We start from the raw sequence: 22,500 nt of genomic DNA, 5'->3' as shown, positions 1-22,500 counted from the left end.
GTGTTCATAAAGTATACAGTAGGGTAATGTCCTAGGCCTTCACATTCACTCACCACTCAATCACCAACTCACCCAGAGCATCTTCTAGTCCCCCATTCATGTTATGTGCCCTATACAGGTGCACCAGTTTTTATCTTTTACAGCATATTTTTACTATACCGTTTCTACATTTACATACACAAATACCAACTATTGTGTTACAATTGCCTATAGTATTCAGTACAGCATGCTATACAGGTTTGTAGCCTAGGGACAATAGGCTATACCATCTAGGTTTGTGTAAGTCCACTCTACGATGTTTGCAAAATGACAAAATCTCAGAATTCTCCCCTTCATTAAGCAATGCATTACTATCTCTTTTCTTTCCTCGACAACTCTCTCCCTCTCTCTCTATACATAGAAGTAGATGTAGGAGAGAATTTACCACCCAGACACTTGAAGGAATTAATTAGGTTTATAAAGATGGAGATGATTATAAAAGACATATTTAGATCAAATTGAAAACAATCTACTTCAGTGAACCATAGATTAATGAGGGAGGAAAGTTAAGCAGCAAATATGATCAAGTAATCCTCTACAGTTGAAAACTGCACTCTCATAAAACATTAACTCAGACAGTGAGCTAACTGAATGATATAATATAAATGCTTGTTATCGTTCATCATAGTCTACTTAAATTTTTTCTTTTTCTTTTTTTTTTGAGACGCAGTCTCGCTGTGTCTCACAGATAAGTGCAGTGGTGCAATCTGGGCTCACTGCAAGCTCCACCTCCCGGGTTCATGCCATTCTCCTGCCTCAGCCTCCCGAGTAGCTGGGACTACAGGCGCCCGCCACCATGCCTGGCTAATTTTCTTGTATTTTTAGTAGAGACAGCGTTTCACCGTGTTAGCCAGGATGGTCTCGATCTCCTGACCTCGTGATCCACCTGCCTCGGCCTCCCAAAGTGCTGGGATTACAGGCATAAGCCACCACGCCCGGCCATTTTTTCTTTTTCTTTTACTTCATTATTTTATCTTTTTAAATTTTTATTTATTTTTATTTTATTTTATTTTTTTTGTGAGACAGGGTCTTACTCTGTAGACCAGGCTGGAGTAGAGTGATGCAATTTTGGCTTACTACAACCTCTGCCTCCTGGGCTTAGTTAATCCTCCCACCTCAGCCTCCTGAGTAGCTGGGACTACAGGCGTGCGCCACAACACCCGGCTAACTTTTTGTAGAGATGAGGTTTCACCATGTTGCCCAGGCTGTTCTCAAATTCCTTGGCCTTCTAAAATGCTGGGATTACAGGCATGAGCCACTCCACCTAGCCAAATTTTCTTAATTCCACACAATTAGAAGTTCTAATGTGAATCATTTTACAAAACCTTGGTATGTCCCTGTCCTTCTGCCCAACTAAATTGTGACATAATCACCCTATCACTTGTTAATTGTGACAAATTTATATTCCACAATGTACATTTTAAATTGTCTAATTTATTTTACTTGTAAAATACATTTTACCAAAAAACCTCACCCACATATACTTTTATCTAGATTCCTAATTTTAAAGATATCTGCAGAGTCATTTTACATTTGTCCAGTTTTATACAGCCAAATCAGAGATGTAGTAGTAGATTGTCATCAACAGGTTTTGAGAATAAAATCAAATTCCAATAAAAAACATAGTTGAACAAATGGAGTTCTCTATGGAAAATATTCTTGTAAACGTTGTTATTACAAACTTATTCTAATCCCAAACTTACAGGGTAAGAGTCACTAGAATTATTAATACATGCCTTTCCATTTTACTGGGAGTCTGTCAGCCTTTCCTAGCGAACAGACTTGGACAAAAACTCAGGTTTATGATGATAAGAGATAGAAGGAATAATAATTTAACTTAAATTTTGGTATGCAATAGGTATGTCAGATATTTGTTGACCTTTTCTGATCTACACGATAACATGTCAGTCATGGCTGCCCCAGAGATGATCTACTCAAAGCCACTGTGTCAATATTTCCCCTCCTTCAAAGTTCTTCATTGACAGGAACCAAAGTCGGTGGCCTCTGTCTTCAATTATTTTGAGGCTTATAATTTTCTGTCTCTACTTTAACTGTGTGACTTGGATGAGTCTATTAAGATCTATTATTACTATTATTATCACTTGTAAAACAAGAATATTTTGCTGCCTTCCTATGCAGCAAGTACTATTCTAAGGACTTTACATTTATTTACGACACACTTACTTTGAAAAACCCTGTGAGGTAGGAACTATTATTATCTCTAGTTTATAAATGAGAAAATAGAGTCAGAGAGGTTAAGTAGATTGCCCAAAGACACACGGCAAGGAAGTTAAAACCATCTATTGCCACTGTGCAGATCTGAGCACAAATGCTTTTTGTTAATTGCTTTTTGTTAAATGCTAATGATTAATTCAGTAGTTTTTGGACTTTAATGAAGCTGAGAATCACCTGGGGATCTTTTAAAAACACATCCTGTGATGCAATAGGTCTGGAGTAGGGCCCCGAAAATGTATTTTTAACAACTTCCCAAGTGACACTGATGCTTCCAGCCTGAGGATCATATTTAGCGAAGGAATATCGTCAACCATGTCCTCGTCAAATTCATAGCTCTGGGCTGCATCGTGGCACACGGGCCATGTTATTAGTTGTCTCACACATGTGTAAGATGTAGAGGAAATAACACAAGATGCCTGTGAGGATTTGATGTGATCATCTGAGTCTTGCTCTGACAATTATTAACATTTAGTTGCCGATTAAAATTCTTTGGAATCCTAGGACTTCGTCGCTCGTCTCCTGTCAAATTCACTCCCCATCACCAATGGAGAGCAGCAGAGTTACTTAATCATTTCAGTCTTTTTCCATTCATTTCACACAGCTGTACTCAAAAAACATAGGAGACCTAGAAGCCGATATGGAAATGCGCTTCTGCTCCTCTGGGAGACATTTTTAGCTAGAAAGCTACTGATCTAACTTCAGATTCTCAAGACAATTACCCAGGAGCTGCTGTTGGATAACAAGTGAGCATTTGAAGCATGCACACAAGAGAAAGAAAGCATTTTACACAAACACAAGAGCTTCATGGGCCTATATGATCAGGCCTAAGAAGACTAAAATATATTTTCCTAATAAATACTCATTGAGCTAAGCACTTTGCTACATGATTTCAAATTAAATGTCGTATTTTAATTCTCACAACTATCCTGTGAGATAACTTTCTCATCCCTGTTTTATAGATTAAAAAAACTGAGGCTTGAGAATTTTACATGACTTACCCAATGTCATATAGATGACATGAAATAGATCTGGGATTTGGCTCCCAGCCCAGTGTGTTCTCTCCATGATATAACTCTGATGTTATGTTAGTCTACACAGGAGCCAAGGTAAAGCCATACTTACCTGGGATTGCATTCCTGCTCTTAAACTTAATGGTTATATAACCTTGGGCAAGTTGTTTACATTTTCTAAGACTTAGTTTTTCAATATAAATGCAGAAAAGACATGTCTAGGAAGGATGAGAGAAGGAAGTAATATCTGAGCCGAGTCTTCAAAGATAAACAGGAACTTTCAAGATAGACTGTTGGGTGGGGCAGGTTAAGAAAAGTGTACCAATGGGAACAATTGTGCAAAGACATGGAAGACAGCATGGAGCTTCAGGAAATAACAAATATTTCAGGGGTGCTGGCTCATGAATTTCTGCTCTACAAAATGTGAGCCCATGAAAACAAAAATCTCCATCTCCTAGCTCAGTACCTAATCCATTGTCAGTACTTCATAGCACAGAATAGGTGTTTTAGAAATAATGGTTGAATGAAATAAACGAGTAGGTGAATGAAAATAGTTAATATTTGCAGCTAAACTAGAGGAAGATCATTGGTCATGTACTGATTAGGCTGAGTGGCTTAAACAACAGACATTTATTTTCTCAAAGTTCAAGAGGTGGAGAAGTCTAAGACGAAGGTGCCAGTAGATTTGGGTTTTGGTGAGGTCTCTCTTCCCGGCTTGCAAATGGTCACATTCTACGTGGAGAGAGGAAGCTTTGGTATCTCGTGCTCTTCTTATAAGGGCAGTCATCCCACCATGGAAGCTCCATGCTCATGCCCTCAGCTCAACCTAATTTACCCCTCAAAAGCCCTACCTCCCTATAGCATAACATTGAGTATAGGGCTTCAACATATGGATTTTGAGGGGACGCAAACATTCAGTCCATGACAGAGACTTAATCTCCTTGTCTAAATTCAAGATACACTATCTCCTTCTTCTTATGTGTGGATTAGGCTTTATATTCTGTACCTCACTCCAGATACTACATCTTGGGGATAAAAATAATATCACAATGACCACAACAATATCATTCTCTGGCTCCGTCCTTCACTTCCCACTTCTATAAGTTCCAACTCCCTCAAATTTCTCCCTTACTTAAGATACCCCCAGGGCATATCTCATACTTGCTCACAGGCAAATTTCTTCTTACCATCTGGCACCTGCCATTATCTCTTCTCCTGCTCTTTTGTGCTGTGTCTGATGAAGTCTGTGGCTGCTGATACCAAAAGCATCAATAATCCCTCAGTGATGGTCATGCTGAAATAGGAGAGTTTCCTAACCCTCCTCTCAGGATGTGTAACAGAGGTGTGGCTCATCTGTTCAGCTTCTGTGCACTCAAACCCCTTACTAGAGGGGGAGCATGAAGACGGGCAGGTGCAGGAGGAGGGGCAAACACTTCTGGGCTCCAGCCCCATGGTAGCATCCAGGGGTGGGTGCCTGCAACTCCCAAAGCCCCAGTGGGTGTGTTACAGTGCTCTTTCAGTTCTGCCGTCCACAAACAGCTTAAGTGTTATCCAGCTCAGTGCCCTCCTGGTACCCAGGTTCTTGTCCAGCATTCAGGAAGAAGCAGGTCACACAGACAAATTGAAGGATAGTGAATGCAAGGATTTTATTGCCAGATGGAGGTGGCTGTCAGCGGGATGGCTGGGGAGTGGGAAAGCGGATGGAGTAGGAAGATGATCTTCCCCTGGAGTTGGGTCATCCTGCAGCCAATCTCTTCTCCAACCATCCCCAGCCAAACTCCTCTCAACATTCAGATGCTGCTTCTCTTCCCTCTTTCTCTACCACGCTGCTCTGCCACAATGCCATTTTTCTGTTCCTCTGTTCTTCTGTTTGTCTGCTTTTCTGCTCATGGAGCTTGCAATTTGGTGTTTATATTTGTACAAGATGGGGTGGGGACATGGTGGGCCAAAAGGCAACATTTGGGTGCAAAAACAAGAATGCTTATTCCCATTTAAAGTCGTGGGTTTCCAGGCTTGAGGGTGGGGCCTTTGCCAGGGAACCTCCCTCTTCTACCCGGTATTTCCCTGCCTCCTTTCCATGCCACCATTGGTGGCCACCATTGGTGGCCAAGCCTGCCAAATTATATGCCACCATTGGTGGCCAAGCCTGCCAAAGTCGCAGCTCTCCTGCTATTGCCAGGAAACTAAGACCATCAAGGGATGAGGTCTACTCCCACGTCTTCTCAATTCAGGATGAGGGTTGCCCACTTTTCTGTTCAGGCAGTAGCCCCAGAACTGCTCTCTGACACTCTGGCTGCAAAGCTGTGCTGACTTAAGCTCTAGCTGCCTTAGTAGATATCCAGGAAACAGCTCCTCTGGTTTTTACTGAATGTTTTTTGAAATCTTTCTCCCAAAGACATGAGTACACAAGGGCTGAGTATTAAACTTCTCCCTCTTTAACACTAATCTGTTGACTTTGGACCAAAGCTCCATACTAACATGCCTTTTCCACTAAAGAAGACTCGTTTTCCCTCCCGAATCCCCCAGATGGTGACTGAATATTGGCACAAACTTAACTTAGGCTCAAGTTGGGATTCCTGCTTTGAGAAGAGACTCCCGCAGGCACAATACAAACTTCTTTTGTGCCTTTTTTCTACTCCATTATGCTAGACAAATGGTTAATACTTAATAACAATAATAATACTTTTAAAATGGGAAACTGGTAGTATAAAGATACACCATATTTTTGCACTACAGGGGGGAAAAAGTGACTCCTAAAAATGCCAAGCATTTCAGTTCCAATACAAGCGGCCTGGCTCTGTAAACCTAGCTCAGCACATCGCGTCTGGACGTGGTCAGTCCTCTATAAATACATAATGCATGAGCAGCTGTCTGAAAGGCTGCTGAAGCCAAGCCAAGAAACCTCACCTGTGGAGGATGCAGGCCTGACAACATGGTAGTAGGTCATGATTTCAAAGAATGACCGTGAAGACTTTCAATACACAAAAATTTGAATCTTAAAGACAATGATTTTCTGTTCCCCATTGAGATCCTTTAAAAAAGTAACACGACATGGTATGAGAGATAATAGGAAGGAAGAGGAAAAAACACTAGATGACTATCTACTATGTTTCTTTTTACTATAGACTTGCTGATCTCTTGGCTAGTTCTTGAATGTTCCAGGAATGTTCCCTTCTCAGGACCTTTCCAGTTGCTGTTCTCTATACCTAGAATATACCTATCAGAGAAAATTCATATGGCTTGGTCCCTGGCTTCCTTCAGGTCTCTGCTATACAACTTGGTCTTTCCTGGCCACCCTTTATAACAAGAGCTGCCTCCCTACTCTGTCCCTGTACCGGATTTTATGTTTCTTCATAGCATTTAACTACCGGGTAGCATTATATCATTTGCTTATTATCTCTCACACAACAGTGTCAGGTCCATGAGGTGAGGAACTGTGCTTGCTGTCTTCATTGCTCTGTACCTAATACCTGACACACAGTAGGTGCTCAATAAATAATTTTAAAATGAATGATGATCAAAATATAAATTGTAGTGCAAGATACTGTTAACCATAAATACGATCCAGTAAAATATTTTAAAGCTGCTAAAGAAAACTTTAGCCAGTTAAATTGGAAAGAGTTTAATTGAGCAAAGAATGATTCGTGAATCAGGCAGCCTCCTGAGCCAGAGTAGACTCAGAGACTCCAGCACAGCCACGTGGTGGCAGAAGATTTATGGATAGAAAAGGGAAAGTGACGTACAGAAATGGAAGCGAGGTACAGAAACAGCTGGATTAGTCACAACTTGGCGTTTGTCTTATTTGAACACGGTTCAAACAGTTGGCCACGCTTGATTGGCCAAAACTTGGTGATTGGCACAAGAGTAGGTTACAGTCTGTTTACAATTCCATTTAAGTCTGCTAAATCAAGTTTAGCCTAAAGCCACCTCCTTATGTATTTTGAGTTTAGCCTAAAGGTTTCTCTGTACATCATGAACTATGACAAGTGGAGGTGTAAACAGGCCATAGTCTATACTTGTGCCAATTACTACGTTTTGACGAATCAAATGTAGCCAACTGTTCGAACTACGTTCAAATAAAGCAAGTGCTGAGCTGTTACCAATCCAGCTGTTTCTGTACCTCGCTTCCGTTTTCTGTACCTTACTTGTCCATAAATCTTCTTTCAGCACGTGGCTGTGCTGGAGTGTCTGAGCCTACTTTGGCTTGGGAGGCTGCCCAATTCTCAAATTGTTCATTTTTCAATTAAACTCTTTCAAATTTAATTCAGCTGAAGTTTTTCTCTTATCAGGTTATAGTTCATGATGTTAAAAGAAACCTTTAAGCCAAACTTAAAATATGTAAGGAGGCGGCTTTAGGCTAAGCTTGATTTAACAAAGCTATTGTCAGACTTCTACTTCTGGGTATAATAGAGTTGTTTCCCACAGACCAGCACTGAGAACAACTAGAAAACTGAGTTTAAAAAATTATGTGTATGTGTGTTTTAGAGGCTTGGGAGAGTTGCTGAAGCTAGAGAGTCCAAGACTGGGGAGGGGGTTGGTGCGGAAGAGACAGTAGCTCATGGAGAGGTACACTGTTGTTGGGCTGTTTTTCCCTGGAGATATATGCTGATTTGCAGAACAGGTAAGAGGCTGAAAACATGGTCTTTGCTTGGAGAGAGGGAAGCTTCTAGAATTAACAAAACCAACAGAACTTTGTCAAGTTAATGAGGCTGAAGAGGCAATGTTAGAGACTCAGACTCGATCCTGGAGAAAGAAGGGTAAGGAAGGGTAGAGAATTGTATCTGAAATACGCTTGAGATAGTTATGTAAGAAATGAAGGCCAGAAGTAGTGCCTCCCGCCTGTCATCCCAGAACTTTGGGAGGCCAAGGCGGGGGGGTCACTTGAGCCTAGGAGTTTGAGACCAGCCTGGGCAACACAGGGAGACTCTATCTCTACAAAATATAAAAATAAGGTAGCTAGATGTGGTGGAGCACACCTGTAGTCCCAGCTACTCAGGAAGCTGAGGTGGGAGAATCACTTGAGCCCAGGAGGTCGAGGCTGCAGTGAGCTATGATCATGCCACTGCACTCCAGCCTGGGAGACACAGAGAGACCTTGTCTCAAAAAATAAAAGTTAAAAAGAAAAGAAATGAAGTAGAATGTCTTGAAAAATTGAGTGGACTTTTTGGAAGTCCTATCAGACTAAGGCAACATGGATTCGTGTTCAGTCTTAGATGCTAAGGAGGTAAGGATTAGGACAGAGTCCTTAGACAATGAACAAGGCTGTAACAGTGGTTCTGGAACTTTGCTGCATATTGGTATCACCTGGGAATTCCTTCAAAGTATTGTTACCTAGCACCCACCCCCAGACATTTTAATTTAATTTATGTGGAGTATGTGACATGTGATTAATTATCATCCTATCCACTTAGTGAGGAAACAGCATGCCTTCTCTGAAAAAACACAGTCTTGGGTGTAGCATTTATGATTTCTTTATGCACAGTGTCTTGGTTTTAATTTTTAAAATTCACTAGGAATTCCAAGAGACAAGGCTAGAAGATTTAAAATTAAAAGAAAAAACAAATTATGGTAACAGACTCTATCAGTGACCCAAATATTGGCATACTCAGATAAGGATTTTAACTAATTAATGAATATGTTCAATAAAACAGAGGGGAAAATGGTCAAGGTAAACAAAAAGATAAAAAATTACACCACAGTTGGTTTCATGTATATAAAAAATAGTTGAATAGAAATTCTAGGACTGAAAAATACAATAATTGAACTAAAAACTTTATAGTTTTTTTTTTTTTTTTTTTAATAGAGTCTCCCTCTATCCCCCAGGCTGGATGGAATACAGTAGTACAATCATGGGTCACTGCAGCCTCGACCTCCTGGACTCAAGTGATCCTCCCACCTCAACCTCCCAAGTAGTTGGGACCACAGGCATGTGCCACCATGCTGGGTGAGTTTTTAAATTATTTGTAGAGATGGGAGTTTTCTTATGTTGCCCATACTGATCCTGAACTCCTGGGTTCAAGTGATCCTCCCTTAGCATCCCAAAGTGCTAGGATTACAGGTGTGAGCCACTATAGATAAATTTGTAAAAGATTAGATATAGCAGAAGAGAGAATTAGTGAACTGTAAGACAGTTCAATAGCCAAAATAAAATAAAATATATTTTATGTCTGTTCTTTCATTGCTATAAAGAAATGCCTAAGGCTGGGTAATTTATAAGAAAAGAGGTTTAACTGGCTCATGGTTCTGCAGGCTGTACAGAAGGCATAGTAGCATCTACTCCTAAGGAGTCCCCAGGAGGCTTCCAGTCATGGCAGAAGGCAAAGGAGGAGTAGGCATGTTACATGGCAAAAGCAGGAGCAAGAGAGAGAGAGTGGGGAGAAGGTGCCACACACTTTTAAATGACCAGATCTTGTGAGAACACACTATCACTAAGATATCACCAAGCCATGAGTCATCTGCTTCCATGATCCAAACATCTCCCACCAGGCCCCATCTCCAGCATTACAGATTATAATTCAACATGTGATTTGGGAGGGACAAATATCTGAACTATATCAATGTCCAATCTTTCCTTTAAATTGAATAGAGGTTTCTGAAAATTTATATTCCTAAACATATTTTTTAAATGTCGAGACTTTGAAATTTTAATTGGCTTCCTCTACATACCATAAAAGGGAATACCTCAAATCATTATTAAATTCCCACACCTTACTTTTCTCATGAGTATATCCTTGTCTCTCAGCTGGGGATAGGATAAATTAAGGAGAGTGAGAAGGAGTTTAAAAAAGCCAGCAGCCCACCATTTCTGCCACCATTTAGAATACTATGCCTAACATGGTAATTGTATGTTAAGGAGATATGGCCCTAGCTAGGTGAAGTCCAGTCTTGTGAATAACCAGAGGGCCTGAATGAGGTATTGGATCGATTGGGGGAATCCATGTAGGGTCTAGAATGGGCCAAGGTTAATGAGAATGTCAGTACTAGCCTAGGCTAACTTGCATGAACCTCATTGTTTAATGAGTATCCCAAGATATTTTTGCTATTATTTTACGTGGAAATAGGACATAGGTCCTAGCACAGTTTGGTCATTAGTCTTCACGTAGTATCATTTGCTACCTCTCATTATTTCTCAACCTTATTAAAAACAACTCCATATCCTACAAAATGGCTTGAATAGGACTATTTGTCAGAGAAGAGCTTGAAGATGACCTGAACTGAGAAGCTAAAGAAGCAGAAATATTCTTGTTTCAAGAACTCTAAATCAAAGTGATAAGAAACAAGAGATAATGGACAGAAGTCCAATAACAACCATAACTGTTACAGACATGACACAGATTTTACAGCACTGTCTCCTTAAAAGCTCAGAATACGTTGCCCCATTGTGGTTTTCAATAATAAACACACTGGTATGTAAAAAGAGAAACACAGTACCCCTGGCGTGTAAATGATTTTCAGAACCTAGGGGTTATTGGGCAAGTCTCCTGAGATTTCATTCACAAACAGGGCCCAGAAAATGACTGACAAAGAACAGTTGCTGTTACTTGTCAGCTAAGATGTGGACTAGTTCCAAAGGAAAAGAAAAGGCTTTTCTCACACCCATCTTTCAAAATAAAGTAACTGAATAGCTTTAAAAATAACAGCAACAAACAATATATCACCAAAAACCAGGTATCAACTGAAACAATAAACTTCTTTACTCTCTCAGTGGGTGGGAGTCAAAACCAACTGTCAGACTTGTATATCTGCTTCTTTTCCATTTTTTCATTAGATTTTCCTTTCAAATGAATCTTGGTACGGTCTTGGTAACTCTGAGTAGCAGAGAAGAAAGTCAGAAAAAGCAACTGCTGCATACAGATATCAGTCCAAGGAAACCTCTTTAGACAATCCACCTCTTTCCTGGACTTCACAATCCTCGCTCAGTCTCTCTCGAGGTCCCATTCCTCTCTAATGATACTTTTTTTTTTTTTTTTTTGCCACAGGAATTGTTCTGCAAAATAAAATATGAGATAAAATATAGCTTGGGCCAAATGAAAACCATTAGCCTCTTGAAACATCACTCCAAGGAAGGGAAAAGAAACAGACATTTAATAAGCCCAAAGGAAAGGATGTTGTTCAACTTTAAAGGCTTTTCAAATTAGAGTATTTAATGAGTTGAAAGAATAGAAAGAACACAGGTTAGAAAATTAGTTTGTTTTCAGTCAATAACAATTAGAGCAAACGAACCAAGTTTTTCAAGGCTGTTTTTTGTTTTTGTTTTTTGTGGGTTCCACTTCAAAATTCATTCTGAAAATCTAACAAAAGAAAAACTTCAAGTGCTTTTTGGGAGACAGGTTCCTGAGATACATAGGAGGCGAAAGAGAGTTAATGAGACTGCATCTCTAAGGTTCTGTGAAATTCTGTGGCCTCACAGTGTAGGAAAAGGACATAACAAGAAAGAACAAAAATTTTGGTTTCAAATAAGGTCACCATGGAAAGGGTACACCTTTAACTCTTATTTTTAATGTGCCTTTAGAGTACATTAACTGTCTTGTTTTGATAACTAATAATAACAATGGTATAATGTACCTTATGGTTTACAAATTTAATGGGGAAAACTTGGAAGAAGAAATGAATAAAAATGAAAAACACCACCTTTTCCCATTTCTTCCTTTTTTAAAAATAACTTCTTTCTTAAAGGTGGTCTTTCCTTGTCCAAAGTGTGATCGTAGGTAAAACTCCATTTCCCTTTCTGCCTTACCAACCCCAACATACTTCGTTATGGTCACCGTCATGCCATTCATCTGTCGTCTTCTGCTAAGTACTATAATTTAGTAGGTGTCTGGTATTCCTGAAGGTAGTGTTTTTCATTAAAAGACACATTCACACTAGTTCTCTATACTCAGTTAAAGCCAGGGTTTGGTAATGAATCTATTATTTAAATTAATAAACAGTTCTGGGATATTGTTTAAAATATGGATCTTATTTTAGAATCCAAGTGGCATAGAGCCTGGCTTGTTTTTCTCAAGAAAAAATGTGTTATTTGTTTTACAACATAGTTATTTGCATTTTTCTGCATCCTCAATTCCCTAAACTGAAAAAGAAATAGAGATGTAAAAATGAAACAGAAAAATAAATAACATATTATGGCCTTCTCTTTTTCTTTTCTTTTTTTTTTTTTTTGAATTCACCAAAAACCAGTCCTGATTAGTTCAACATTTGGAGCAAAGAGATATTGTGTGTAATGTCAGCAAAGCCACATTGGCAAGAGACCTGAGGACATTGCTAAAGGAAATGTTTGTCAGACAACTGTGTCTCAAAGACTCTTCAGTACTTGGAGGCACCTTTCCCACCCCTTCCTGTTTGCATTCCTCAGAGTCAGATTTCAGCTAAAGGGATGGAAATTAAATAAAGGTGCATTGGGGAACACATAATTAGTCCTTAAATCATAGGATCTCAAATTCATGAAATTTCATCAAAAGTTTAGTAGAAGTCTTAAAAAAATGCCCCTACGGCAGTCTCTCCAAGTTTTCTCCCAAGAATTTAGCGTTAGCATACACAAGTAATTATTACTCGATAATGCTCTTTTGTGCCAAGCTAAGAGTTTTCTTTAACAGTCTTTTCCACCTGTGGAATAAAATATTTCACAGAAACACATTCACCCAGACCTGTTCCCATGTGAAGTCTGCTTCAAGTTTTTTGTCAGAGCATCCAACTCTTCCCTTGCAATTGTTGACACTGACAAACACATACGTTGGCAAACACTGTGCCAATCTCTGAGCATCCTCAGGTATCTGTCCCCTTTGAGTAAGAACCAGCCTATGAAGACGAAAAATACCACTTGGAAAAAAACTCACCTTAAGGGAAGTGCAGACTTCAAGCAGTAGTATTTTTAGGGTAAATTAACATTGTGGCATAGCTTAAATATGTGCTAGCTTACCACTAACTCCCCTGCCACACACATACACACACACACACACACGCACACAAGACAGGAGAAAGTAATCAATAATGCTGTACTGAGAATTTGGTTCTGTGGAAAGAAAACAGTATTCGTGAAAAAGGCCTGAAAATCCTTATGGGCAGTCACAACTAGAAGTTCTCAGACTCTTTCTGCTTGAAAGGTTGTGAGGAACCCACGGGGGCAGGAATTACATTCACCAGTATGCACCAGAACGTACCCCAAGACTCATTCGGAGTCATCCTCAGCAAACTGAGAACTCCACTCCAAACACGGGTACCTTGACAAAAATTGCCCCTAGGGAAGTCGAAACTATAAGCTCTGATGTTTCTGGTGGATGTTAGTTATGTTTCTAAATTCATCACAAATTATTTAATAAAGTATTGTGTAACTAGAATTAATGAAAATTTACATCAAAGCTCTTGCTAAATATAATTCTACAAAAGTTACAACTTTAAGTAATTAATGGTTCATCTTTGCCTTCTTTATCACTCAAGGAAAACTCTAGGTTGCAAATTTCCAAAGGAACATTTTTAGAAATACAAGGAACTGTTACCTATGATTTGAGAACCACTACAATTTTTTTTTTTTTTTTTTTGAGACAAAGTTTCGCTCTTGTTGCCCAGGCTGGAGTGCAATGTCACAATCTCGGCTCACTGAAACATCCACCTCCCACGTTCAAGTGATTCTCCTGCCTCGGACTCCCAAGTAGGTGGGATTACAGGCGTCTGCCACCACACCCGGCTAATTTTTTGTATATTTAGTAGAGATGGGGTTTCATCATGTTGACCAGGCTGGTCTTGAACTTCTGACCTCAGGTGATCCACCTGCCTCGGCCTCCCAAAGTGCTGGGATTACAGGAGTGAGCCACCGCGCCTGGCCGAGAACCACCACACTTGTAAGGCAAATGCAATCTGTCATAGGTAGAATGTGACACATAAAGTGACAATGCAATTTCACATGATGTTAAAAAACATTCTGAATCTCTGAACTTGTTGCCATTTATTGAAAGTTAATCGCTTAAAGATTTCCAAATGCCCATTCAGTCAGGCACAGTGTTGAGCGCTCAAGTAAACAAGAATGCACCATTTTTTAAATCTTGGCATCTCCCTAACCTGCCCCAGGAGAAGGCTGAGCCCTCCAAAGAGACACAGCACCACTGCCAGAGGACTAACAGGTAAAAGGAAGAATCCACGGGTTATAAGAGTGTACTACTAGAGAAAATAGGGGAACAAATACTTCCTACCAACAAGAGCTGTTGTAGGTCAAGAGGAAAGGGTATGTGTGTTTCTCCCAAGTCACAGGATCATGAAAGATACTTTAGAGCAGTATTTCCAAGAGTGAGAACCACAGTGTATCAGGAAAGGATTCGTTGCAGGTAAGAGACACCATTCTATTAATAATTACCTTAGGCAGAAAGAAACTTAATTCAGGAAATTGTTGAATACCTAGAATAATAGGATTTAGGATGGGATTTTAGGAATGACTTTCAGCATAACATTGCCCAACTAGCAGGCTAAGGGAACTGTTGCCCTAGCTATAGTCAGTGAGCTGGGAATCTCAAAGCTGCCGTGGCAACTGCTGGACTGAACTGCCTTAAATCTGAGAATCAAGAAGCTGCCTCTGCAAGCATGCCTCTTCAACTGTCCCAGAACTACTCCACAATACTGTGAATCCAGGGACTAGAAGTCATTGCCAGAACTCTTGGGTCCGTAGTCATTCTGTATCTGCTATATCTGGATAGCTAAACTGGTGCCTCATACCCCACTACTTCTCCTCCGACTACTTCTGGACTCAAATCTTGCACTACTGCAACTAATTGATGAAATCTAAATCCATTTGAAATCACAGTCGCAAAGGAATATGGAAAAAGTTTTTAGCTTCCTTAATTTGATATATCTTAATATGCTAATGTGTGATATCAATCTCCAAAAATGAAATATGGGGCACAGCAATTCCTGAACTTAATTGATCATCAGCCTCTGCCTTTAGCAAGCATCTTGCAGTACTGGAACCAGAACTGTGGCTCCCAGTTCCCAGCTCTGTACCCTACAGCTTACCTTTGTAGAAGAAAATACGTTGTTTCATATTCAGGCTTTTGCCATAGCTATCTTACTAGAATGTAATCATGCTCATAAATGATATTTGATATGGAGTTATATTAAAAGATAATTTTGACTTTTAAATACATTTATGGTTTAAAAATGACTTTATAAGAATTATGTGTGCATTTGTGAATGAAGGAATAGAAAAATTATCAGAATAAAACACCCTCAGAAATATGTACTGTATTTTTTTTTCTAAACACAGATTAAATAGTATGGACTGATGGTATTAGCATTTAAAATAATAATAACAGGAGGGAAACCACATCATCATTCTTGTTTGAATCCCTTTTCTGTGTGTAGGCCATTTACCCTCAAGGAAATTTTCACAGAGTGGCTCTGCACCCCATGGACAACCATTCCTGGACACAGCAAAGAGTCGTTAAGTTGATGGGGAGCCCATCAGCGCAACACCTAATTACTTCTACAGGCACGTTGCTCCAGTGTGAAACAGGACCCCAGGGGACAGTCTCACCTCCTTTGCCTCAAATTCCCTGAAGCATCTCTTTTCAAACATCAGTCAAGTGTGAGCCAAGTCCTTGGCCTTGCCAATGTAAAGGCAATTTCGTCCCTTGGGCAAAAATTGCCAACCTTAATGGGTTCCAGCTGTTGCATGGCTGAGTGCTCTCTCAGTCAGCCTACAGCCTGCCCTGGCATTTCAAAGGGCTCCTGCCAGGCCTGTGTCACCCCCACGCAAAAGGTGAAGCTGGCCTTTGAACCATGTGGCCTTGCCCCGTGGATGTGCATTACCTCCAAGGGAAAGGAAATGGCTTCCTTCCGGCTGCATGGCCTGGCCAGAGGCCTCTGGAGCTCAGATTACCTGGATCACTGGAGAGACGCCGGCACCAAAATGCAGCACGAATCAGCATCACTAAGGCGCGGGTTTCAGCAACACAAGCATCACTCAGAGGGCCCAAGGCAGAGCGAATGTTTTCCTCTGCAAATCTCTGTAGCTCTTGGGGACTTTTACACTCCAACATATTATAAGGTGAAAATCCTGTGGACATTTAGGTTGTTCAGAGAAATGATCAGTATTTGGTATTCACAGTACAGATTTGTGTGTGGAGTGGGGGCAGATGAGGGAAGGCAAGAATCTAATCCAGTGTGCACATTATATCTAATTTATCACCAGGATTGCCTTGTTGTGATAACAGGGAGCCTGGCTCTCCCTGCTGGGGGAGCATCAGTTGAACCGGCAGACTTTCCTCCCTTTGTACTAAACTGACTTTTTAACCCTAGATCTCTAGAGAAATGGCAGCATTTATTAGAAACCAGATATTCAGATATTTTTATGCCCCACACAAAAAATCTTTGCCCCAATTTACTAAATTACTCTAAGTTTCTATATGAATAACATACATAGGTTATATCATAGACATATAACACGTTCATATATTATATAATATATATAACATAGCCATATAATAACATGTATGTTAAGCCATCTAGTCTAGGGGTCTCAAACTGTTAGCCCACAGGCCATGTTCTGCCTGCAGGAGGTTAGATTTGGCCTGCACAGTGCTTTCAAAAAGAAAAAAATGAGCCAACATCTAGAAATCAAGAGATAATACCTTTTTGAAAATGGGGATATGAGAAATGTTTGTTTGTTTTAAACCAGAAGATCTCAGAAGACTTCCCAGGAATGAACTGAACTCCAGAATTGCTACTGCCTGTATGTTTAGGGGATGGCAGGGGGAAGGGGAGGAAAAGTCTCCAGGAACCGAGGCCCCAGCATGCCCTGTGACGCTCATCCTGAGGCCGAGCAGCCTTAGGCATTTACCATGGCACTGGAGCTGTAGATTTTTATGATTTTCCATTAAAATAACTATTTTCAGTTTTTCTGGGTGACAAACTCCAAACAAGGCCAGCCTGCTACTTAAATGAGTGAAGCACGTCTGATATAAAAAAGGAAATATGATGTTTTCCACTTTTCCCCATGTCTCTGTCATAGATAATGGAAAATCTGCAAGGACCTGTTCATACCCAGGGCCAGGCGTGAGCACCACTGTAAGGAGATGACTGTGTATCACTGTAAGGCCTGCCACCTGTCCCCACCTGTGCTTCTGCTGGTGCTTCTGCCTCCACCTGGAGGATCTTGGCCATGCGTAGAGAGGTGATGGTTCAGGTTCTAGACCAGCATTTTTCATGGACCACAAAGAGTCATGAAATCAATTGAATGGATCTTGATCAGCTTTTTTTTTTTTTTTTTTTAAATGAACAGAAAAATATCAAAATTCATCAGGCTTAGTAAGGGTGTTAAGGTATTGTGAATTTCTTGTTTTACATACACACATGTGTACTGGGTAGCTGTATTAAAGAACGCTCCTGGAAGTCATGGAAAAAGCTTGAATAATCCTGCTATAGAGCAATGGTTCCAGATCTTCCATAAGCCCATGACACCTTGGCATCTGTGAATGTCATGAATTTGAGAATATCCTTCAGGATTTCTAAGTATCTTATTGGGTTTTATGACTAGATATGCCATCAAAATGCCCACAAAAAGTCATAAAATGAGGAGGATACATTTAAATTTCTTTAAAAAATTCATTATTAGTTGCAAGAAAGTAAGGAATATCTCCAGATGCTAAACAGCAGGTAAAAACAGGAATCCAGAGAGGTGAAGGGATGATAAGGACAAGCTGTCTCTGTGTCTGCAATCCCAGGTCTCCTGACTCTTTTGTTAGCCACTCAGGCCTCAAGCCAACCAAACCAAGGGTCTGACAGAAGATGCCCACCTAAAGCCAAGAGTTCAATGGCTAAAAGCTCAGTGAAAGGATAAATGAAGGAGGCCATAGAGAGAAGACAGCAAAGAAATTTCCTAAACCTTTGCACTGAGTGAATTGAAAAAATATCCCTGAGACTCTGAAACCACAAAGTGGCCTTCCTTCGGGTTTACAGAACAAATTCATATTTTCATTGAGAATTAATTTTAGAATAAACTCAGGCTAATGGAGGACCCAAACACCTTGCAGAAAAAATCACTAATCCTCTCTGGGAATGAACTTTCACCGGGACCTTCCTTCTCAAATACGCATGGAATATTTACACAAATTAATGTATTCTCAGCTATAGATGAAAGTCAACAAGTATCAGAGAGCTGGCATTACACAAATTATATTCTCTGACTACCAAGCAATTAAATGAGAAATTAATAACAGAATTAAAATATCCTGGAGATCAGGAGAAAGATGGTGAATAGGAGACAGGGCTAACATGTACCTCCCACTTAGATGGACAGAACAGTGTGCGGAGACTCACACGGGAAACTTTTGCTCCAAGAACCATGGCAGGAATGTACCAGGAAAACTGAAAGAATTCATAAATCCTTTGAAAGAAGCAGTACACCACTGCAAATTCTGTAAGACAAGCAAAATACTGTGAGTTCCCAAAGTGTGAAAGGGAAAAAACCTGCCTCCAAATACATATCCCCACTGGTGAATCTGAAAATCTAGATCCTTGGAGAAGGATTTAACCTTACCTAGAGCTGAAATGGATTTAGGGAGCCACACAAAATATAAAAGTAGAAGCAGCAGTGGGAAAAGCCTAAAGGCACTTGCAGTCTCTAGCTCAAACCCAGGGAAGTCATCTCTGACTATATCTCACAGTGGACCTTGGGGAAGGCAGCCGGCAGAACTAGGGAGGGGTCACAGGGTGCAAGTAGTTTCCAATGGAAATTTGTAATAATTTCAACTGGGCACAAATTTTCTTGAGCAGAATCTGGGGGCAAACTGGGAGCAAAACTGCTGCAGATAGGAGCACAGGAGCCAACGACAACATTGTGGACAGACAGGGAAAGCTGTGCTTGCTTTCTCAGTGGGAAAGCTTACAGCCTGGGGCAAGTTCTCAGCAGGGCATTAGAGGAATAAGACCAGACTCACCGACTGCATGACAGCTGGGTGAGACCTTTCACTACTGGCTATCCCCTACTTCCTTGGCAAGGTATATGACACAGAAGAGGCAGCCATAATCCCCTCAGCAACACAACGCGGTTGACCTGAGAACCACCCCCAATCCCACACAGCAGCCAAGGCAATCCCTACCCAAGGACAGTCTAAGCCCAGACCCATGTAATCCTGCCCCCACTTGATATTTTTTCTCTACCCACCCTGGTAGCTGAACACAAAATATAGAAACCCTTGGGAACTTTATGGCACCATCCATCACCTGAGAAACCAGAATACTTACCCTGGCCAACTCAGGGCAAGCTTACATCTCCCTACTACTACCACAGCTGGTGCTGTCTTGAAAGTGCCACTGCCTGGCTGGAGGCAAACCAGCTCAGGCCATTCTAGCAACACATGACATAATAACCCTGCTCACAGGAAGGAGAAAACAACAGCTAAGTCCACCACCTGTAACATTCTGGCTAACTAGAGGTCCTGAGTCTGTCCATGTGACAATGTCACTACTAGCATAACCAGCATTTAAGAAAGCCAGCACACTAAACATATCTACAACCAAGGACTCTCACAGAGTCTAATTCACTCCCTTGACACGTCCACCAGAGCCGGTGCTGGTGTCCATGGCTGGGAGATATGAAGGACCACATCACAGGACTCTTTGCAGACATCCCCCAGCACCAGCCCGGAGTGTGGTAGCACCACTGGCTGGCTAGACTCAGAAGAATAATGACAATTACTGCAGTCTGGCTGTTAGGAAGTCCCTTCCCTAATGGAAGGGGGAGAGCACCACATCAAGGAATCATCCCATAGCACAAAAGAATCTGAACAGCAGGCCTTGGGTTCCACACCTTTCCAATGAAATAGTCTATCCAAATGAGAAAGAACCAGAAAACTAATTCTGGTAATATGACAAAACAGGGTTTTATAACACCCACAAAAGATCACACTAGCTCCCTGGCAATGGATCTAAACCCAAAAGAAATCTCTGAATTGCCAGATAAGGAATCCAGAAGGTTGATTATCAAGCTACTCAAGGAGGCAGCACAGAAAGTTGAAAACCAACTTAAAGAAATTTTAAAAACAACATAGGATATGGATGAAAAATTCTCCAGAGAAATAGATATCATAAATAAAAAATAAACCTTCTGGAAATGAAAGACACACTTAGAGAAATACAAAATGCACTGGAAAGTTTCAATAGATTACAATAAGTAGAAGAAAGAAATTCAGAGTTCGAAGACAAGGTTTTCAAATTAACCCAATCAGACAAAGACAGAGAAAAAAGAATTAAAAAACAATGAATAATGTCTCCAAGAAATTTGGAATTGTGTTAAATGGCCAAACTTATAATAATTGGTGTTTCTGAAGAAGAAGAGAAATCTAAAAGTTTGGAAGACTTAGTTGAGGAAATAATCAAGGAAAACTTCCCTGATCTTGCTAGAGATCTAGACATCTAAATACAGGAAACTCAAAGAACACTCTGGGAAATTCATCAGAAAAAAATGATCACCTAGGCACATAGTCATCAGGTTATCTAAAGTCAAGACAAAGGAAAGAATCTTAAGGGCTATGAGACAAAAGCACTGGGCAATCTATAAAGAAAAACCTATCAATCAGATTACCAGCAGATTTCTCAGCTGAAGCCTTACAAGCCAGAAAGGATCAAGGTCTTTCTTTAGCCTATAGAAACAAAATAATTGTCAGTCAAGAATTTTGTATCCAGCAAAACTAGGCTTCATAAGAGAAGGAAAGATAAAGTATTTTTCAGACAAACAAATGCTGAGATAATTCACTACCACCAAGCCAGCATTACAAGAAATGCTAAAAGGAGTTCTTGAAACAAAACCTGGAAATACAACAAAATAGGACCTCCTTAAAGCACAAATCTCACAGGGCTCATAAAAGAATAACGCAGTGGGAAAAAAAAGTATTTGGGCAACAACTAGCATGATGAATAGAACAGTACCTCACGTCTCAAAAGTAATGTTGAATGTAAATGGCCTAAATGCTCCACTTAAAAGATACTAAATGGCAGAATGAATAAAAATCCACCAACCAAGTATCTGCTGCCTTTAAGAGACTCACCTAACACATAAGGACTTACATAAAGGTAAAGGGGTGGAAAAAGATATTCCATGCAAATGGAAACCATAAACGAGCAGGAGTGGCACATTTTATATCAGACAAAACAGACTTTAAAGCAACAACATAATAATAGTGGGGGACTTCAATACTCCACTGACAGCACCAGTCAGGTCATCAAGACAGAAGATCAACAAAGAAACAGTGGACTTAATCTATACCCTAGAATAAATGGACTTAACAGTTCTGCCTGTTTCCGGACAAGCGAGGAGATTCATGGTCTGGTTCTTGGACTTTCCTTGCAGGATGGCCCCCAAACGCCAGTCTCCACTCCTGCCTCAAAAGAAGAAACCAAGACCACCTCCTGCTCGGAGACTGGAGGAGACAACGGCTTCTGCAGGCTTGCCAAAGAAGGAAGAAAAAGAACAGCAAGAAGCAATTGAACACATTGATGAAGTACAAAATGAAATGGACAGACTTAATGAACAAGCCGTTGAGGAGATTTTGAAAGTAGAACAGATATATAACAAACTCTGCCAACTATTTTTTTTGGAAGAGGTCAGAATTGATCGCCAAATCCCACATTTTGGGGTAACAATATTTGTCAGCCATTCAGAAGTGTCTGCACTGCTTGGGGAGGAGGACGAAGAGGTACTGCATTATTTGACCAGAGTTGAAGTGACAGATTTTGAAGATATTAAATCAGGTAACAGAATAGATTTTTATTTTGATGAAAATCCTTACTTTGAAAATAAAGTTCTCTCCAAAGTATTTCATCTGAATGAGACTGGTGATCCATCTTCAAAGTCCACTGAAATCAAATGGAAATATGGAAAGGATTTGATGAAATGTTCAAGTCAAACACAGAATAAAGCTGGCAGAAAGAGGCAGCGTGAGGAACCAGAGAGCTTCTTTACCTGGTTTACTGACCATTCTGTTGCAGGTACTGATGAGCTAGGAGAGGTCATCAAAGATGATATTTGACCAAACCCATTACAGACTACTTGGTTCCTGATATGGATAATGAAGAAAGAGAAGATGATGATGATGAGGAGGAGGAGGAGGAGGAAGGATTAGAAGATATTGATGAAGAAGGGGATAAGGATGAAGGTGAAGAAGATGGAAATGAAAGGGAGGAAGGAGAGGAGAATGAAGGAGAAAATGACTAATAGAGCACTGATGGATTCCAA

At 40.4% G+C, this 22,500-nt stretch overlaps 1 long non-coding RNA gene and 1 pseudogene across 1 annotated transcript in view; one reads left to right on the top strand and one right to left on the bottom strand.

Moving 5' to 3' along the window:
* LOC103885267 overlaps positions 1-20,319 on the bottom strand; it is a 44,281-nt gene extending 23,962 nt beyond the window's left edge. The window contains exon 1 of the long non-coding RNA XR_004183774.1: positions 16,147-20,319. This is a non-coding gene — a long non-coding RNA (uncharacterized LOC103885267). The remainder of the gene's footprint in view (positions 1-16,146) is intronic.
* A 1,267-nt stretch (positions 20,320-21,586) lies between these two features.
* Positions 21,587-22,500, top strand: LOC101015119 (annotated as a pseudogene).

This window comes from Papio anubis, chromosome 5, assembly GCF_008728515.1.
Source record: "Papio anubis isolate 15944 chromosome 5, Panubis1.0, whole genome shotgun sequence".
NCBI lineage: Eukaryota > Metazoa > Chordata > Mammalia > Primates > Cercopithecidae > Papio > Papio anubis.
This window is presented reverse-complemented; position numbering and strand designations above follow the sequence as displayed.